Source organism: Somniosus microcephalus, chromosome 15 (genome assembly GCF_052327205.1).
Source record: "Somniosus microcephalus isolate GS21.2 chromosome 15, FLI_Smic_1.0, whole genome shotgun sequence".
In the NCBI taxonomy this organism is placed as follows: Eukaryota; Metazoa; Chordata; class Chondrichthyes; order Squaliformes; family Somniosidae; genus Somniosus; species Somniosus microcephalus.
In genome coordinates, this window is record NC_141001.1 from 58,400,363 (window position 1) to 58,416,124 (window position 15,762).

At 49.9% G+C, this 15,762-nt stretch overlaps 11 non-coding genes across 11 annotated transcripts; all 11 read left to right on the forward strand.

Moving 5' to 3' along the window:
* Nucleotides 1-405: 405 nt before the first annotated feature.
* Nucleotides 406-703, forward strand: LOC147106908 (signal recognition particle RNA). The gene has a single exon (XR_015081113.1).
* Nucleotides 704-1,841: 1,138 nt separating this feature from the next.
* Nucleotides 1,842-2,139, forward strand: LOC147106909 (signal recognition particle RNA). Its single transcript, XR_015081155.1, has one exon.
* A 1,138-nt stretch (nt 2,140-3,277) lies between these two features.
* On the forward strand, nt 3,278-3,575 carry LOC147106910 (signal recognition particle RNA). Its single transcript, XR_015081158.1, has one exon.
* A 1,132-nt stretch (nt 3,576-4,707) lies between these two features.
* Nucleotides 4,708-5,005, forward strand: LOC147106911 (signal recognition particle RNA). The gene has a single exon (XR_015081159.1).
* A 1,138-nt stretch (nt 5,006-6,143) lies between these two features.
* LOC147106912 (signal recognition particle RNA) lies at nt 6,144-6,442 on the forward strand. Its single transcript, XR_015081189.1, has one exon.
* Nucleotides 6,443-7,572: 1,130 nt separating this feature from the next.
* LOC147106913 (signal recognition particle RNA) lies at nt 7,573-7,870 on the forward strand. The gene has a single exon (XR_015081168.1).
* Nucleotides 7,871-9,000: 1,130 nt separating this feature from the next.
* Nucleotides 9,001-9,298, forward strand: LOC147106914 (signal recognition particle RNA). The gene has a single exon (XR_015081116.1).
* Nucleotides 9,299-10,428: 1,130 nt separating this feature from the next.
* Nucleotides 10,429-10,727, forward strand: LOC147106915 (signal recognition particle RNA). Its single transcript, XR_015081242.1, has one exon.
* A 1,120-nt stretch (nt 10,728-11,847) lies between these two features.
* LOC147106916 (signal recognition particle RNA) lies at nt 11,848-12,137 on the forward strand. Its single transcript, XR_015081240.1, has one exon.
* A 1,128-nt stretch (nt 12,138-13,265) lies between these two features.
* LOC147106917 (signal recognition particle RNA) lies at nt 13,266-13,564 on the forward strand. Its single transcript, XR_015081198.1, has one exon.
* Nucleotides 13,565-14,702: 1,138 nt separating this feature from the next.
* Nucleotides 14,703-15,000, forward strand: LOC147106918 (signal recognition particle RNA). The gene has a single exon (XR_015081235.1).
* The last annotated feature ends 762 nt before the right edge of the window (nt 15,001-15,762 follow it).

Below are 15,762 nucleotides of genomic sequence, written 5' to 3' on the forward strand. Positions count from 1 at the left end.
AGGAAACAAACAATGCTCACTGATTGTGACTTGACCGCTTCACTTAGTAAGAACTGTGCGTCAGTGAGATATTTTACATCAGAAATGACTCTGCTCCTCCGTGCTGCAATCCTCGCAGCAAACGCGAATCTGAACGACAGCCAACCGACACGCCGCCTGTCACATTTTGCAAGGCACTGATACTTGCGCTGAAGGCTAGTATAGCCGAATAGAATCGGAATGCTGTCCTTGCCCAGAAATGTGCAATCACTGAAATTGTCTTGATGTTCTTACTTAGTCGTCACCGGAGCATGCAATGACACCAGATGAGTAAAGGAAGCACAGCATCATACCTGCATTAACTCAGTGCAGGCGAGCAGCTGCTGCCATTTTGAACTGAAGGCAGCTGAAACAAGAGCAAAAGCTGCCGGGTGCGGTGGCGCGCACCTGTGATCCCGCTGCTGGGAGGCTGAGGCTGTAGGATTGCTTGAGGTCAGGAGTTCTGGGCTGCCGTCTTCTGTGCCGATCGGGTGTCCGCACTAAGAGCAGTATCCACATGGTGGTCCTAGGAGAACCTGGGCTCACCAGGTCGGATAAAGCGGGGTGAACCGGCCCAGGTCGGAAACGGAGCAGGTCAAAGCCCCCGTGCTGCTCGGTAGTCGGGTCGCACTTGTGAATAGAGGCTGCAGTGCAGCCTGGCCAATACAGTGAGACGCATCCTTTTCCCACTCTCTGCTTTACAACAAACAAACAAACAAAAAACCTCCACACGTGTCCATCGCCAACACTGCAAACAAACTCGCTGCCTTTTCTCCCCACATTCAGTCACACCACACTAATCTTGCGACCCGCAATGATTTCCCCTCTCACATCCAATATCATCGCCACAACAAAGCCTCACACTTTACAACATCTTAATCTTCAACAGCCCCCCACGCACATGCACACACACTCTCCCCATCATTATCATCACGGCATTTTACTACCACATTCCCCACTTTGTCTCCGTCACATTCAACTCACGCTTACTGCTCCCTGCTGCTCACTGCAGCCACTGCACTTACAAAATCTCCACTTTACACAATTATGCTCGCCGCGGCCACGAGAGAGCGCAAATCTCATTTCATTCTCCTCCACACTTGACCCACTACTAAATGGCATACATTTAGTTTGGCAATCACTCACATTCAATCTAATTCTTTGCTCGTTTCCTACCCTTTCACTCATTCAGTTATGCAATTCACTGTTTTTCCAACATTAGCAGCTCTCGACGCTGCGGGCTGCATTTTACTCACTGCAAATGCAACCGAGCGAGACACAGCAAAAGTTTCCTTATAATTTACACTGACTCAACTTATCTCCAAGCCCCATTGTGAGATCACCGAAAGCCCACTGTTCAACGTCGTCGCTACTTAATGTAACCCGAAGGAGAAGGCCAGGGCAGAAGATAGGGGCCGAGGAAACAAACAATGCTCACTGATTGTGACTTGACCGCTTCACTTAGTAAGAACTGTGCGTCAGTGAGATATTTTACATCAGAAATGACTCTGCTCCTCCGTGCTGCAATCCTCGCAGCAAACGCGAATCTGAACGACAGCCAACCGACACGCCGCCTGTCACATTTTGCAAGGCACTGATACTTGCGCTGAAGGCTAGTATAGCCGAATAGAATCGGAATGCTGTCCTTGCCCAGAAATGTGCAATCACTGAAATTGTCTTGATGTTCTTACTTAGTCGTCACCGGAGCATGCAATGACACCAGATGAGTAAAGGAAGCACAGCATCATACCTGCATTAACTCAGTGCAGGCGAGCAGCTGCTGCCATTTTGAACTGAAGGCAGCTGAAACAAGAGCAAAAGCTGCCGGGTGTGGTGGCGCGCACCTCTGATCCCGCTGCTGGGAGGCTGAGGCTGTAGGATTGCTTGAGGCCAGGAGTTCTGGGCTGCCGTCGTCTGTGCCGATCGGGTGTCCGCACTAAGAGCAGTATCCACATGGTGGTCCTAGGAGAACCTGGGCTCACCAGGTCGGATAAAGCGGGGTGAACCGGCCCAGGTCGGAAACGGAGCAGGTCAAAGCCCCCGTGCTGCTCGGTAGTCGGGTCGCACTTGTGAATAGAGGCTGCAGTGCAGCCTGGCCAATACAGTGAGACGCATCCTTTTCCCACTCTCTGCTTTACAACAAACAAACAAACAAAAAACCTCCACACGTGTCCATCGCCAACACTGCAAACAAACTCGCTGCCTTTTCTCCCCACATTCAGTCACACCACACTAATCTTGCGACCCGCAATGATTTCCCCTCTCACATCCAATATCATCGCCACAACAAAGCCTCACACTTTACAACATCTTAATCTTCAACAGCCCCCCACGCACATGCACACACACTCTCCCCATCATTATCATCACGGCATTTTACTACCACATTCCCCACTTTGTCTCCGTCACATTCAACTCACGCTTACTGCTCCCTGCTGCTCACTGCAGCCACTGCACTTACAAAATCTCCACTTTACACAATTATGCTCGCCGCGGCCACGAGAGAGCGCAAATCTCATTTCATTCTCCTCCACACTTGACCCACTACTAAATGGCATACATTTAGTTTGGCAATCACTCACATTCAATCTAATTCTTTGCTCGTTTCCTACCCTTTCACTCATTCAGTTATGCAATTCACTGTTTTTCCAACATTAGCAGCTCTCGACGCTGCGGGCTGCATTTTACTCACTGCAAATGCAACCGAGCGAGACACAGCAAAAGTTTCCTTATAATTTACACTGACTCAACTTATCTCCAAGCCCCATTGTGAGATCACCGAAAGCCCACTGTTCAACGTCGTCGCTACTTAATGTAACCCGAAGGAGAAGGCCAGGGCAGAAGATAGGGGCCGAGGAAACAAACAATGCTCACTGATTGTGACTTGACCGCTTCACTTAGTAAGAACTGTGCGTCAGTGAGATATTTTACATCAGAAATGACTCTGCTCCTCCGTGCTGCAATCCTCGCAGCAAACGCGAATCTGAACGACAGCCAACCGACACGCCGCCTGTCACATTTTGCAAGGCACTGATACTTGCGCTGAAGGCTAGTATAGCCGAATAGAATCGGAATGCTGTCCTTGCCCAGAAATGTGCAATCACTGAAATTGTCTTGATGTTCTTACTTAGTCGTCACCGGAGCATGCAATGACACCAGATGAGTAAAGGAAGCACAGCATCATACCTGCATTAACTCAGTGCAGGCGAGCAGCTGCTGTCATTTTGAACTGAAGGCAGCTGAAACAAGAGCAAAAGCTGCTGGGTGCGGTGGCGCGCACCTGTGATCCCGCTGCTGGGAGGCTGAGGCTGTAGGATTGCTTGAGGTCAGGAGTGCTGGGCTGCCGTCTTCTGTGCCGATCGGGTGTCCGCACTAAGAGCAGTATCCACATGGTGGTCCTAGGATAACCTGGGCTCACCAGGTCGGATAAAGCGGGGTGAACCGGCCCAGGTCGGAAACGGAGCAGGTCAAAGCCCCCGTGCTGCTCGGTAGTCGGGTCGCACTTGTGAATAGAGGCTGCAGTGCAGCCTGGCCAATACAGTGAGACGCATCCTTTTCCCACTCTCTGCTTTACAACAAACAAACAAACAAAAAACCTCCACACGTGTCCATCGCCAACACTGCAAACAAACTCGCTGCCTTTTCTCCCCACATTCAGTCACACCACACTAATCTTGCGACCCGCAATGATTTCCCCTCTCACATCCAATATCATCGCCACAACAAAGCCTCACACTTTACAACATCTTAATCTTCACCAGCCGCACATGCACACACACTCTCCCCATCATTATCATCACGGCATTTTACTACCACATTCCCCACTTTGTCTCCGTCACATTCAACTCACGCTTACTGCTCCCTGCTGCTCACTGCAGCCACTGCACTTACAAAATCTCCACTTTACACAATTATGCTCGCCGCGGCCACGAGAGAGCGCAAATCTCATTTCATTCTCCTCCACACTTGACCCACTACTAAATGGCATACATTTAGTTTGGCAATCACTCACATTCAATCTAATTCTTTGCTCGTTTCCTACCCTTTCACTCATTCAGTTATGCAATTCACTGTTTTTCCAACATTAGCAGCTCTCGACGCTGCGGGCTGCATTTTACTCACTGCAAATGCAACCGAGCGAGACACAGCAAAAGTTTCCTTATAATTTACACTGACTCAACGTATCTCCAAGCCCCATTGTGAGATCACCGAAAGCCCACTGTTCAACGTCGTCGCTACTTAATGTAACCCGAAGGAGAAGGCCAGGGCAGAAGATAGGGGCCGAGGAAACAAACAATGCTCACTGATTGTGACTTGACCGCTTCACTTAGTAAGAACTGTGCGTCAGTGAGATATTTTACATCAGAAATGACTCTGCTCCTCCGTGCTGCAATCCTCGCAGCAAACGCGAATCTGAACGACAGCCAACCGACACGCCGCCTGTCACATTTTGCAAGGCACTGATACTTGCGCTGAAGGCTAGTATAGCCGAATAGAATCGGAATGCTGTCCTTGCCCAGAAATGTGCAATCACTGAAATTGTCTTGATGTTCTTACTTAGTCGTCACCGGAGCATGCAATGACACCAGATGAGTAAAGGAAGCACAGCATCATACCTGCATTAACTCAGTGCAGGCGAGCAGCTGCTGTCATTTTGAACTGAAGGCAGCTGAAACAAGAGCAAAAGCTGCTGGGTGCGGTGGCGCGCACCTGTGATCCCGCTGCTGGGAGGCTGAGGCTGTAGGATTGCTTGAGGTCAGGAGTGCTGGGCTGCCGTCTTCTGTGCCGATCGGGTGTCCGCACTAAGAGCAGTATCCACATGGTGGTCCTAGGATAACCTGGGCTCACCAGGTCGGATAAAGCGGGGTGAACCGGCCCAGGTCGGAAACGGAGCAGGTCAAAGCCCCCGTGCTGCTCGGTAGTCGGGTCGCACTTGTGAATAGAGGCTGCAGTGCAGCCTGGCCAATACAGTGAGACGCATCCTTTTCCCACTCTCTGCTTTACAACAAACAAACAAACAAAAAACCTCCACACGTGTCCATCGCCAACACTGCAAATAAACTCGCTGCCTTTTCTCCCCACATTCAGTCACACCACACTAATCTTGCGACCCGCAATGATTTCCCCTCTCACATCCAATATCATCGCCACAACAAAGCCTCACACTTTACAACATCTTAATCTTCACCAGCCCCCCACGCACATGCACACACACTCTCCCCATCATTATCATCACGGCATTTTACTACCACATTCCCCACTTTGTCTCCGTCACATTCAACTCACGCTTACTGCTCCCTGCTGCTCACTGCAGCCACTGCACTTACAAAATCTCCACTTTACACAATTATGCTCGCCGCGGCCACGAGAGAGCGCAAATCTCATTTCATTCTCCTCCACACTTGACCCACTACTAAATGGCATACATTTAGTTTGGCAATCACTCACATTCAATCTAATTCTTTGCTCGTTTCCTACCCTTTCACTCATTCAGTTATGCAATTCACTGTTTTTCCAACATTAGCAGCTCTCGACGCTGCGGGCTGCATTTTACTCACTGCAAATGCAACCGAGCGAGACGCAGCAAAAGTTTCCTTATAATTTACACTGACTCAACTTATCTCCAAGCCCCATTGTGAGATCACCGAAAGCCCACTGTTCAACGTCGTCGCTACTTAATGTAACCCGAAGGAGAAGGCCAGGGCAGAAGATAGGGGCCGAGGAAACAAACAATGCTCACTGATTGTGACTTGACCGCTTCACTTAGTAAGAACTGTGCGTCAGTGAGATATTTTACATCAGAAATGACTCTGCTCCTCCGTGCTGCAATCCTCGCAGCAAACGCGAATCTGAACGACAGCCAACCGACACGCCGCCTGTCACATTTTGCAAGGCACTGATACTTGCGCTGAAGGCTAGTATAGCCGAATAGAATCGGAATGCTGTCCTTGCCCAGAAATGTGCAATCACTGAAATTGTCTTGATGTTCTTACTTAGTCGTCACCGGAGCATGCAATGACACCAGATGAGTAAAGGAAGCACAGCATCATACCTGCATTAACTCAGTGCAGGCGAGCAGCTGCTGCCATTTTGAACTGAAGGCAGCTGAAACAAGAGCAAAAGCTGCCGGGTGCGGTGGCGCGCACCTGTGATCCCGCTGCTGGGAGGCTGAGGCTGTAGTGATTGCTTGAGGTCAGGAGTTCTGGGCTGCCGTCTTCTGTGCCGATCGGGTGTCCGCACTAAGAGCAGTATCCACATGGTGGTCCTAGGATAACCTGGGCTCACCAGGTCGGATAAAGCGGGGTGAACCGGCCCAGGTCGGAAACGGAGCAGGTCAAAGCCCCCGTGCTGCTCGGTAGTCGGGTCGCACTTGTGAATAGAGGCTGCAGTGCAGCCTGGCCAATACAGTGAGACGCATCCTTTTCCCACTCTCTGCTTTACAACAAACAAAAAACCTCCACACGTGTCCATCGCCAACACTGCAAACAAACTCGCTGCCTTTTCTCCCCACATTCAGTCACACCACACTAATCTTGCGACCCGCAATGATTTCCCCTCTCACATCCAATATCATCGCCACAACAAAGCCTCACACTTTACAACATCTTAATCTTCACCAGCCCCCCACGCACATGCACACACACTCTCCCCATCATTATCATCACGGCATTTTACTACCACATTCCCCACTTTGTCTCCGTCACATTCAACTCACGCTTACTGCTCCCTGCTGCTCACTGCAGCCACTGCACTTACAAAATCTCCACTTTACACAATTATGCTCGCCGCGGCCACGAGAGAGCGCAAATCTCATTTCATTCTCATCCACACTTGACCCACTACTAAATGGCATACATTTAGTTTGGCAATCACTCACATTCAATCTAATTCTTTGCTCGTTTCCTACCCTTTCACTCATTCAGTTATGCAATTCACTGTTTTTCCAACATTGGCAGCTCTCGACGCTGCGGGCTGCATTTTACTCACTGCAAATGCAACCGAGCGAGACACAGCAAAAGTTTCCTTATAATTTACACTGACTCAACTTATCTCCAAGCCCCATTGTGAGATCACCGAAAGCCCACTGTTCAACGTCGTCGCTACTTAATGTAACCCGAAGGAGAAGGCCAGGGCAGAAGATAGGGGCCGAGGAAACAAACAATGCTCACTGATTGTGACTTGACCGCTTCACTTAGTAAGAACTGTGCGTCAGTGAGATATTTTACATCAGAAATGACTCTGCTCCTCCGTGCTGCAATCCTCGCAACAAACGCGAATCTGAACGACAGCCAACCGACACGCCGCCTGTCACATTTTGCAAGGCACTGATACTTGCGCTGAAGGCTAGTATAGCCGAATAGAATCGGAATGCTGTCCTTGCCCAGAAATGTGCAATCACTGAAATTGTCTTGATGTTCTTACTTAGTCGTCACCGGAGCATGCAATGACACCAGATGAGTAAAGGAAGCACAGCATCATACCTGCATTAACTCAGTGCAGGCGAGCAGCTGCTGCCATTTTGAACTGAAGGCAGCTGAAACAAGAGCAAAAGCTGCCGGGTGCGGTGGCGCGCACCTGTGATCCCGCTGCTGGGAGGCTGAGGCTGTGGAATTGCTTGAGGTCAGGAGTTCTAGGCTGCCGTCTTCTGTGCCGATCGGGTGTCCGCACTAAGAGCAGTATCCACATGGTGGTCCTAGGATAACCTGGGCTCACCAGGTCGGATAAAGCGGGGTGAACCGGCCCAGGTCGGAAACGGAGCAGGTCAAAGCCCCCGTGCTGCTCGGTAGTCGGGTCGCACTTGTGAATAGAGGCTGCAGTGCAGCCTGGCCAATACAGTGAGACGCATCCTTTTCCCACTCTCTGCTTTACAACAAACAAAAAACCTCCACACGTGTCCATCGCCAACACTGCAAACAAACTCGCTGCCTTTTCTCCCCACATTCAGTCACACCACACTAATCTTGCGACCCGCAATGATTTCCCCTCTCACATCCAATATCATCGCCACAACAAAGCCTCACACTTTACAACATCTTAATCTTCACCAGCCCCCCACGCACATGCACACACACTCTCCCCATCATTATCATCACGGCATTTTACTACCACATTCCCCACTTTGCCTCCGTCACATTCAACTCACGCTTACTGCTCCCTGCTGCTCACTGCAGCCACTGCACTTACAAAATCTCCACTTTACACAATTATGCTCGCCGCGGCCACGAGAGAGCGCAAATCTCATTTCATTCTCCTCCACACTTGACCCACTACTAAATGGCATACATTTAGTTTGGCAATCACTCACATTCAATCTAATTCTTTGCTCGTTTCCTACCCTTTCACTCATTCAGTTATGCAATTCACTGTTCTTCCAACATTAGCAGCTCTCGACGCTGCGGGCTGCATTTTACTCACTGCAAATGCAACCGAGCGAGACACAGCAAAAGTTTCCTTATAATTTACACTGACTCAGCTTATCTCCAAGCCCCATTGTGAGATCACCGAAAGCCCACTGTTCAACGTCGTCGCTACTTAATGTAACCCGAAGGAGAAGGCCAGGGCAGAAGATAGGGGCCGAGGAAACAAACAATGCTCACTGATTGTGACTTGACCGCTTCACTTAGTAAGAACTGTGCGTCAGTGAGATATTTTACATCAGAAATGACTCTGCTCCTCCGTGCTGCAATCCTCGCAGCAAACGCGAATCTGAACGACAGCCAACCGACACGCCGCCTGTCACATTTTGCAAGGCACTGATACTTGCGCTGAAGGCTAGTATAGCCGAATAGAATCGGAATGCTGTCCTTGCCCAGAAATGTGCAATCACTGAAATTGTCTTGATGTTCTTACTTAGTCGTCACCGGAGCATGCAATGACACCAGATGAGTAAAGGAAGCACAGCATCATACCTGCATTAACTCAGTGCAGGCGAGCAGCTGCTGCCATTTTGAACTGAAGGCAGCTGAAAGAAGAGCAAAAGCTGCCGGGTGCGGTGGCGCGCACCTGTGATCCCGCTGCTGGGAGGCTGAGGCTGTAGGATTGCTTGAGGTCAGGAGTTCTGGACTGCCGTCTTCTGTGCCGATCGGGTGTCCGCACTAAGAGCAGTATCCACATGGTGGTCCTAGGATAACCTGGGCTCACCAGGTCGGATAAAGCGGGGTGAACCGGCCCAGGTCGGAAACGGAGCAGGTCAAAGCCCCCGTGCTGCTCGGTAGTCGGGTCGCACTTGTGAATAGAGGCTGCAGTGCAGCCTGGCCAATACAGTGAGACGCATCCTTTTCCCACTCTCTGCTTTACAACAAACAAAAAACGTCCACACGTGTCCATCGCCAACACTGCAAACAAACTCGCTGCCTTTTCTCCCCACATTCAGTCACACCACACTAATCTTGCGACCCGCAATGATTTCCCCTCTCACATCCAATATCATCGCCACAACAAAGCCTCACACTTTACAACATCTTAATCTTCACCAGCCCCCCACGCACATGCACACACACTCTCCCCATCATTATCATCACGGCATTTTACTACCACATTCCCCACTTTGTCTCCGTCACATTCAACTCACGCTTACTGCTCCCTGCTGCTCACTGCAGCCACTGCACTTACAAAATCTCCACTTTACACAATTATGCTCGCCGCGGCCACGAGAGAGCGCAAATCTCATTTCATTCTCCTCCACACTTGACCCACTACTAAATGGCATACATTTAGTTTGGCAATCACTCACATTCAATCTAATTCTTTGCTCGTTTCCTACCCTTTCACTCATTCAGTTATGCAATTCACTGTTTTTCCAACATTAGCAGCTCTCGACGCTGCGGGCTGCATTTTACTCACTGCAAATGCAACCGAGCGAGACACAGCAAAAGTTTCCTTATAATTTACACTGACTCAACTTATCTCCAAGCCCCATTGTGAGATCACCGAAAGCCCACTGTTCAACGTCGTCGCTACTTAATGTAACCCGAAGGAGAAGGCCAGGGCAGAAGATAGGGGCCGAGGAAACAAACAATGCTCACTGATTGTGACTTGACCGCTTCACTTAGTAAGAACTGTGCGTCAGTGAGATATTTTACATCAGAAATGACTCTGCTCCTCCGTGCTGCAATCCTCGCAGCAAACGCGAATCTGAACGACAGCCAACCGACACGCCGCCTGTCACATTTTGCAAGGCACTGATACTTGCGCTGAAGGCTAGTATAGCCGAATAGAATCGGAATGCTGTCCTTGCCCAGAAATGTGCAATCACTGAAATTGTCTTGATGTTCTTACTTAGTCGTCACCGGAGCATGCAATGACACCAGATGAGTAAAGGAAGCACAGCATCATACCTGCATTAACTCAGTGCAGGCGAGCAGCTGCTGCCATTTTGAACTGAAGGCAGCTGAAACAAGAGCAAAAGCTGCCGGGTGCGGTGGCGCGCACCTGTGATCCCGCTGCTGGGAGGCTGAGGCTGTAGATATTGCTTGAGGTCAGGAGTTCCAGACTGCCGTCTTCTGTGCCGATCGGGTGTCCGCACTAAGAGCAGTATCCACATGGTGGTCCTAGAATAACCTGGGCTCACCAGGTCGGATAAAGCGGGGTGAACCGGCCCAGGTCGGAAACGGAGCAGGTCAAAGCCCCCGTGCTGCTCGGTAGTCGGGTCGCACTTGTGAATAGAGGCTGCAGTGCAGACTGGCCAATACAGTGAGACGCATCCTTTTCCCACTCTCTGCTTTACAACAAACAAAAAACCTCCACACGTGTCCATCGCCAACACTGCAAACAAACTCGCTGCCTTTTCTCCCCACATTCAGTCACACCACACTAATCTTGCGACCCGCAATGATTTCCCCTCTCACATCCAATATCATCGCCACAACAAAGCCTCACACTTTACAACATCTTAATCTTCACCAGCCCCCCACGCACATGCACACACACTCTCCCCATCATTATCATCACGGCATTTTACTACCACATTCCCCACTTTGCCTCCGTCACATTCAACTCACGCTTACTGCTCACTGCAGCCACTGCACTTACAAAATCTCCACTTTACACAATTATGCTCGCCGCGGCCACGAGAGAGCGCAAATCTCATTTCATTCTCCTCCACACTTGACCCACTACTAAATGGCATACATTTAGTTTGGCAATCACTCACATTCAATCTAATTCTTTGCTCGTTTCCTACCCTTTCACTCATTCAGTTATGCAATTCACTGTTTTTCCAACATTAGCAGCTCTCGACGCTGCGGGCTGCATTTTACTCACTGCAAATGCAACCGAGCGAGACACAGCAAAAGTTTCCTTATAATTTACACTGACTCAACTTATCTCCAAGCCCCATTGTGAGATCACCGAAAGCCCACTGTTCAACGTCGTCGCTACTTAATGTAACCCGAAGGAGAAGGCCTGGGCAGAAGATAGGGGCCGAGGAAACAAACAATGCTCACTGATTGTGACTTGACCGCTTCACTTAGTAAGAACTGTGCGTCAGTGAGATATTTTACATCAGAAATGACTCTGCTCCTCCGTGCTGCAATCCTCGCAGCAAACGCGAATCTGAACGACAGCCAACCGACACGCCGCCTGTCACATTTTGCAAGGCACTGATACTTGCGCTGAAGGCTAGTATAGCCGAATAGAATCGGAATGCTGTCCTTGCCCAGAAATGTGCAATCACTGAAATTGTCTTGATGTTCTTACTTAGTCGTCACCGGAGCATGCAATGACACCAGATGAGTAAAGGAAGCACAGCATCATACCTGCATTAACTCAGTGCAGGCGAGCAGCTGCTGCCATTTTGAACTGAAGGCAGCTGAAACAAGAGCAAAAGCTGCCGGGTGCGGTGGCGCGCACCTGTGATTCCGCGGCTGAGGCTGTAGAATTGCTTGAGGTCACGAGTTCTGGGCTGCCGTCTTCTGTGCCGATCGGGTGTCTGCACTAAGAGCAGTATCCACATGGTGGTCCTAGGATAACCTGGGCTCACCAGGTCGGATAAAGCGGGGTGAACCGGCCCAGGTCGGAAACGGAGCAGGTCAAAGCCCCCGTGCTGCTCGGTAGTCGGGTCGCACTTGTGAATAGAGGCTGCAGTGCAGCCTGGCCAATACAGTGAGACGCATCCTTTTCCCACTCTCTGCTTTACAACAAACAAACAAACAAAAAACCTCCACACGTGTCCATCGCCAACACTGCAAACAAACTCGCTGCCTTTTCTCCCCACATTCAGTCACACCACACTAATCTTGCGACCCGCAATGATTTCCCCTCTCACATCCAATATCATCGCCACAACAAAGCCTCACACTTTACAACATCTTAATCTTCACCAGCCCCCCACGCACATGCACACACACTCTCCCCATCATTATCATCACGGCATTTTACTACCACATTCCCCACTTTGTCTCCGTCACATTCAACTCACGCTTACTGCTCCCTGCTGCTCACTGCAGCCACTGCACTTACAAAATCTCCACTTTACACAATTATGCTCGCCGCGGCCACGAGAGAGCGCAAATCTCATTTCATTCTCCTCCACACTTGACCCACTACTAAATGGCATACATTTAGTTTGGCAATCACTCACATTCAATCTAATTCTTTGCTCGTTTCCTACCCTTTCACTCATTCAGTTATGCAATTCACTGTTTTTCCAACATTAGCCGCTCTCGACGCTGCGGGCTGCATTTTACTCACTGCAAATGCAACCGAGCGAGACACAGCAAAAGTTTCCTTATAATTTACACTGACTCAACTTATCTCCAAGCCCCATTGTGAGATCACCGAAAGCCCACTGTTCAACGTCGTCGCTACTTAATGTAACCCGAAGGAGAAGGCCAGGGCAGAAGATAGGGGCCGAGGAAACAAACAATGCTCACTGATTGTGACTTGACCGCTTCACTTAGTAAGAACTGTGCGTCAGTGAGATATTTTACATCAGAAATGACTCTGCTCCTCCGTGCTGCAATCCTCGCAGCAAACGCGAATCTGAACGACAGCCAACCGACACGCCGCCTGTCACATTTTGCAAGGCACTGATACTTGCGCTGAAGGCTAGTATAGCCGAATAGAATCGGAATGCTGTCCTTGCCCAGAAATGTGCAATCACTGAAATTGTCTTGATGTTCTTACTTAGTCGTCACCGGAGCATGCAATGACACCAGATGAGTAAAGGAAGCACAGCATCATACCTGCATTAACTCAGTGCAGGCGAGCATTTTGAACTGAAGGCAGCTGAAACAAGAGCAAAAGCTGCCGGGTGCGGTGGCGCGCACCTGTGATCCCGCTGCTGGGAGGCTGAGGCTGTAGAGATTGCTTGAGGTCAGGAGTTCTGGGCTGCCGTCTTCTGTGCCGATCGGGTGTCCGCACTAAGAGCAGTATCCACATGGTGGTCCTAGGATAACCTGGGCTCACCAGGTCGGATAAAGCGGGGTGAACTGGCCCAGGTCGGAAACGGAGCAGGTCAAAGCCCCCGTGCTGCTCGGTAGTCGGGTCGCACTTGTGAATAGAGGCTGCAGTGCAGCCTGGCCAATACAGTGAGACGCATCCTTTTCCCACTCTCTGCTTTACAACAAACAAACAAACAAAAAACCTCCACACGTGTCCATCGCCAACACTGCAAACAAACTCGCTGCCTTTTCTCCCCACATTCAGTCACACCACACTAATCTTGCGACCCGCAATGATTTCCCCTCTCACATCCAATATCATCGCCACAACAAAGCCTCACACTTTACAACATCTTAATCTTCAACAGCCCCCCACGCACATGCACACACACTCTCCCCATCATTATCATCACGGCATTTTACTACCACATTCCCCACTTTGTCTCCGTCACATTCAACTCACGCTTACTGCTCCCTGCTGCTCACTGCAGCCACTGCACTTACAAAATCTCCACTTTACACAATTATGCTCGCCGCGGCCACGAGAGAGCGCAAATCTAATTTCATTCTCCTCCACACTTGACCCACTACTAAATGGCATACATTTAGTTTGGCAATCACTCACATTCAATCTAATTCTTTGCTCGTTTCCTACCCTTTCACTCATTCAGTTATGCAATTCACTGTTTTTCCAACATTAGCAGCTCTCGACGCTGCGGGCTGCATTTTACTCACTGCAAATGCAACCGAGCGAGACACAGCAAAAGTTTCCTTATAATTTGCACTGACTCAACTTATCTCCAAGCCCCATTGTGAGATCACCGAAAGCCCACTGTTCAACGTCGTCGCTACTTAATGTAACCCGAAGGAGAAGGCCAGGGCAGAAGATAGGGGCCGAGGAAACAAACAATGCTCACTGATTGTGACTTGACCGCTTCACTTAGTAAGAACTGTGCGTCAGTGAGATATTTTACATCAGAAATGACTCTGCTCCTCCGTGCTGCAATCCTCGCAGCAAACGCGAATCTGAACGACAGCCAACCGACACGCCGCCTGTCACATTTTGCAAGGCACTGATACTTGCGCTGAAGGCTAGTATAGCCGAATAGAATCGGAATGCTGTCCTTGCCCAGAAATGTGCAATCACTGAAATTGTCTTGATGTTCTTACTTAGTCGTCACCGGAGCATGCAATGACACCAGATGAGTAAAGGAAGCACAGCATCATACCTGCATTAACTCAGTGCAGGCGAGCAGCTGCTGCCATTTTGAACTGAAGGCAGCTGAAACAAGAGCAAAAGCTGCCGGGTGCGGTGGCGCGCACCTGTGATCCCGCTGCTGGGAGGCTGAGGCTGTAGGATTGCTTGAGGTCAGGAGTTCTGGGCTGCCGTCTTCTGTGCCGATCGGGTGTCCGCACTAAGAGCAGTATCCACATGGTAGTCCTAGGATAACCTGGGCTCACCAGGTCGGATAAAGCGCGGTGAACCGGCCCAGGTCGGAAACGGAACAGGTCAAAGCCCCCGTGCTGCTCGGTAGTCGGGTCGCCCTTGTGAATAGAGGCTGCAGTGCAGCCTGGCCAATACAGTGAGACGCATCCTTTTCCCACTCTCTGCTTTACAACAAACAAACAAACAAAAAACCTCCACACGTGTCCATCGCCAACACTGCAAACAAACTCGCTGCCTTTTCTCCCCACATTCAGTCACACCACACTAATCTTGCGACCCGCAATGATTTCCCCTCTCACATCCAATATCATCGCCACAACAAAGCCTCACACTTTACAACATCTTAATCTTCACCAGCCCCCCACGCACATGCACACACACTCTCCCCATCATTATCATCACGGCATTTTACTACCACATTCCCCACTTTGTCTCCGTCACATTCAACTCACGCTTACTGCTCCCTGCTGCTCACTGCAGCCACTGCACTTACAAAATCTCCACTTTACACAATTATGCTCGCCGCGGCCACGAGAGAGCGCAAATCTCATTTCATTCTCCTCCACACTTGACCCACTCCTAAATGGCATACATTTAGTTTGGCAATCACTCACATTTAGTTTGGCAATCACTCACATTCAATCTAATTCTTTGCTCGTTTCCTACCCTTTCACTCATTCAGTTATGCAATTCACTGTTTTTCCAACATTAGCAGCTCTCGACGCTGCGGGCTGCATTTTACTCACTGCAAATGCAACCGAGCGAGACACAGCAAAAGTTTCCTTATAATTTACACTGACTCAACTTATCTCCAAGCCCCATTGTGAGATCACCGAAAGCCCACTGTTCAACGTCGTCGCTACTTAATGTAACCCGAAGGAGAAGGCCAGGGCAGAAGATAGGGGCCGAGGAAAC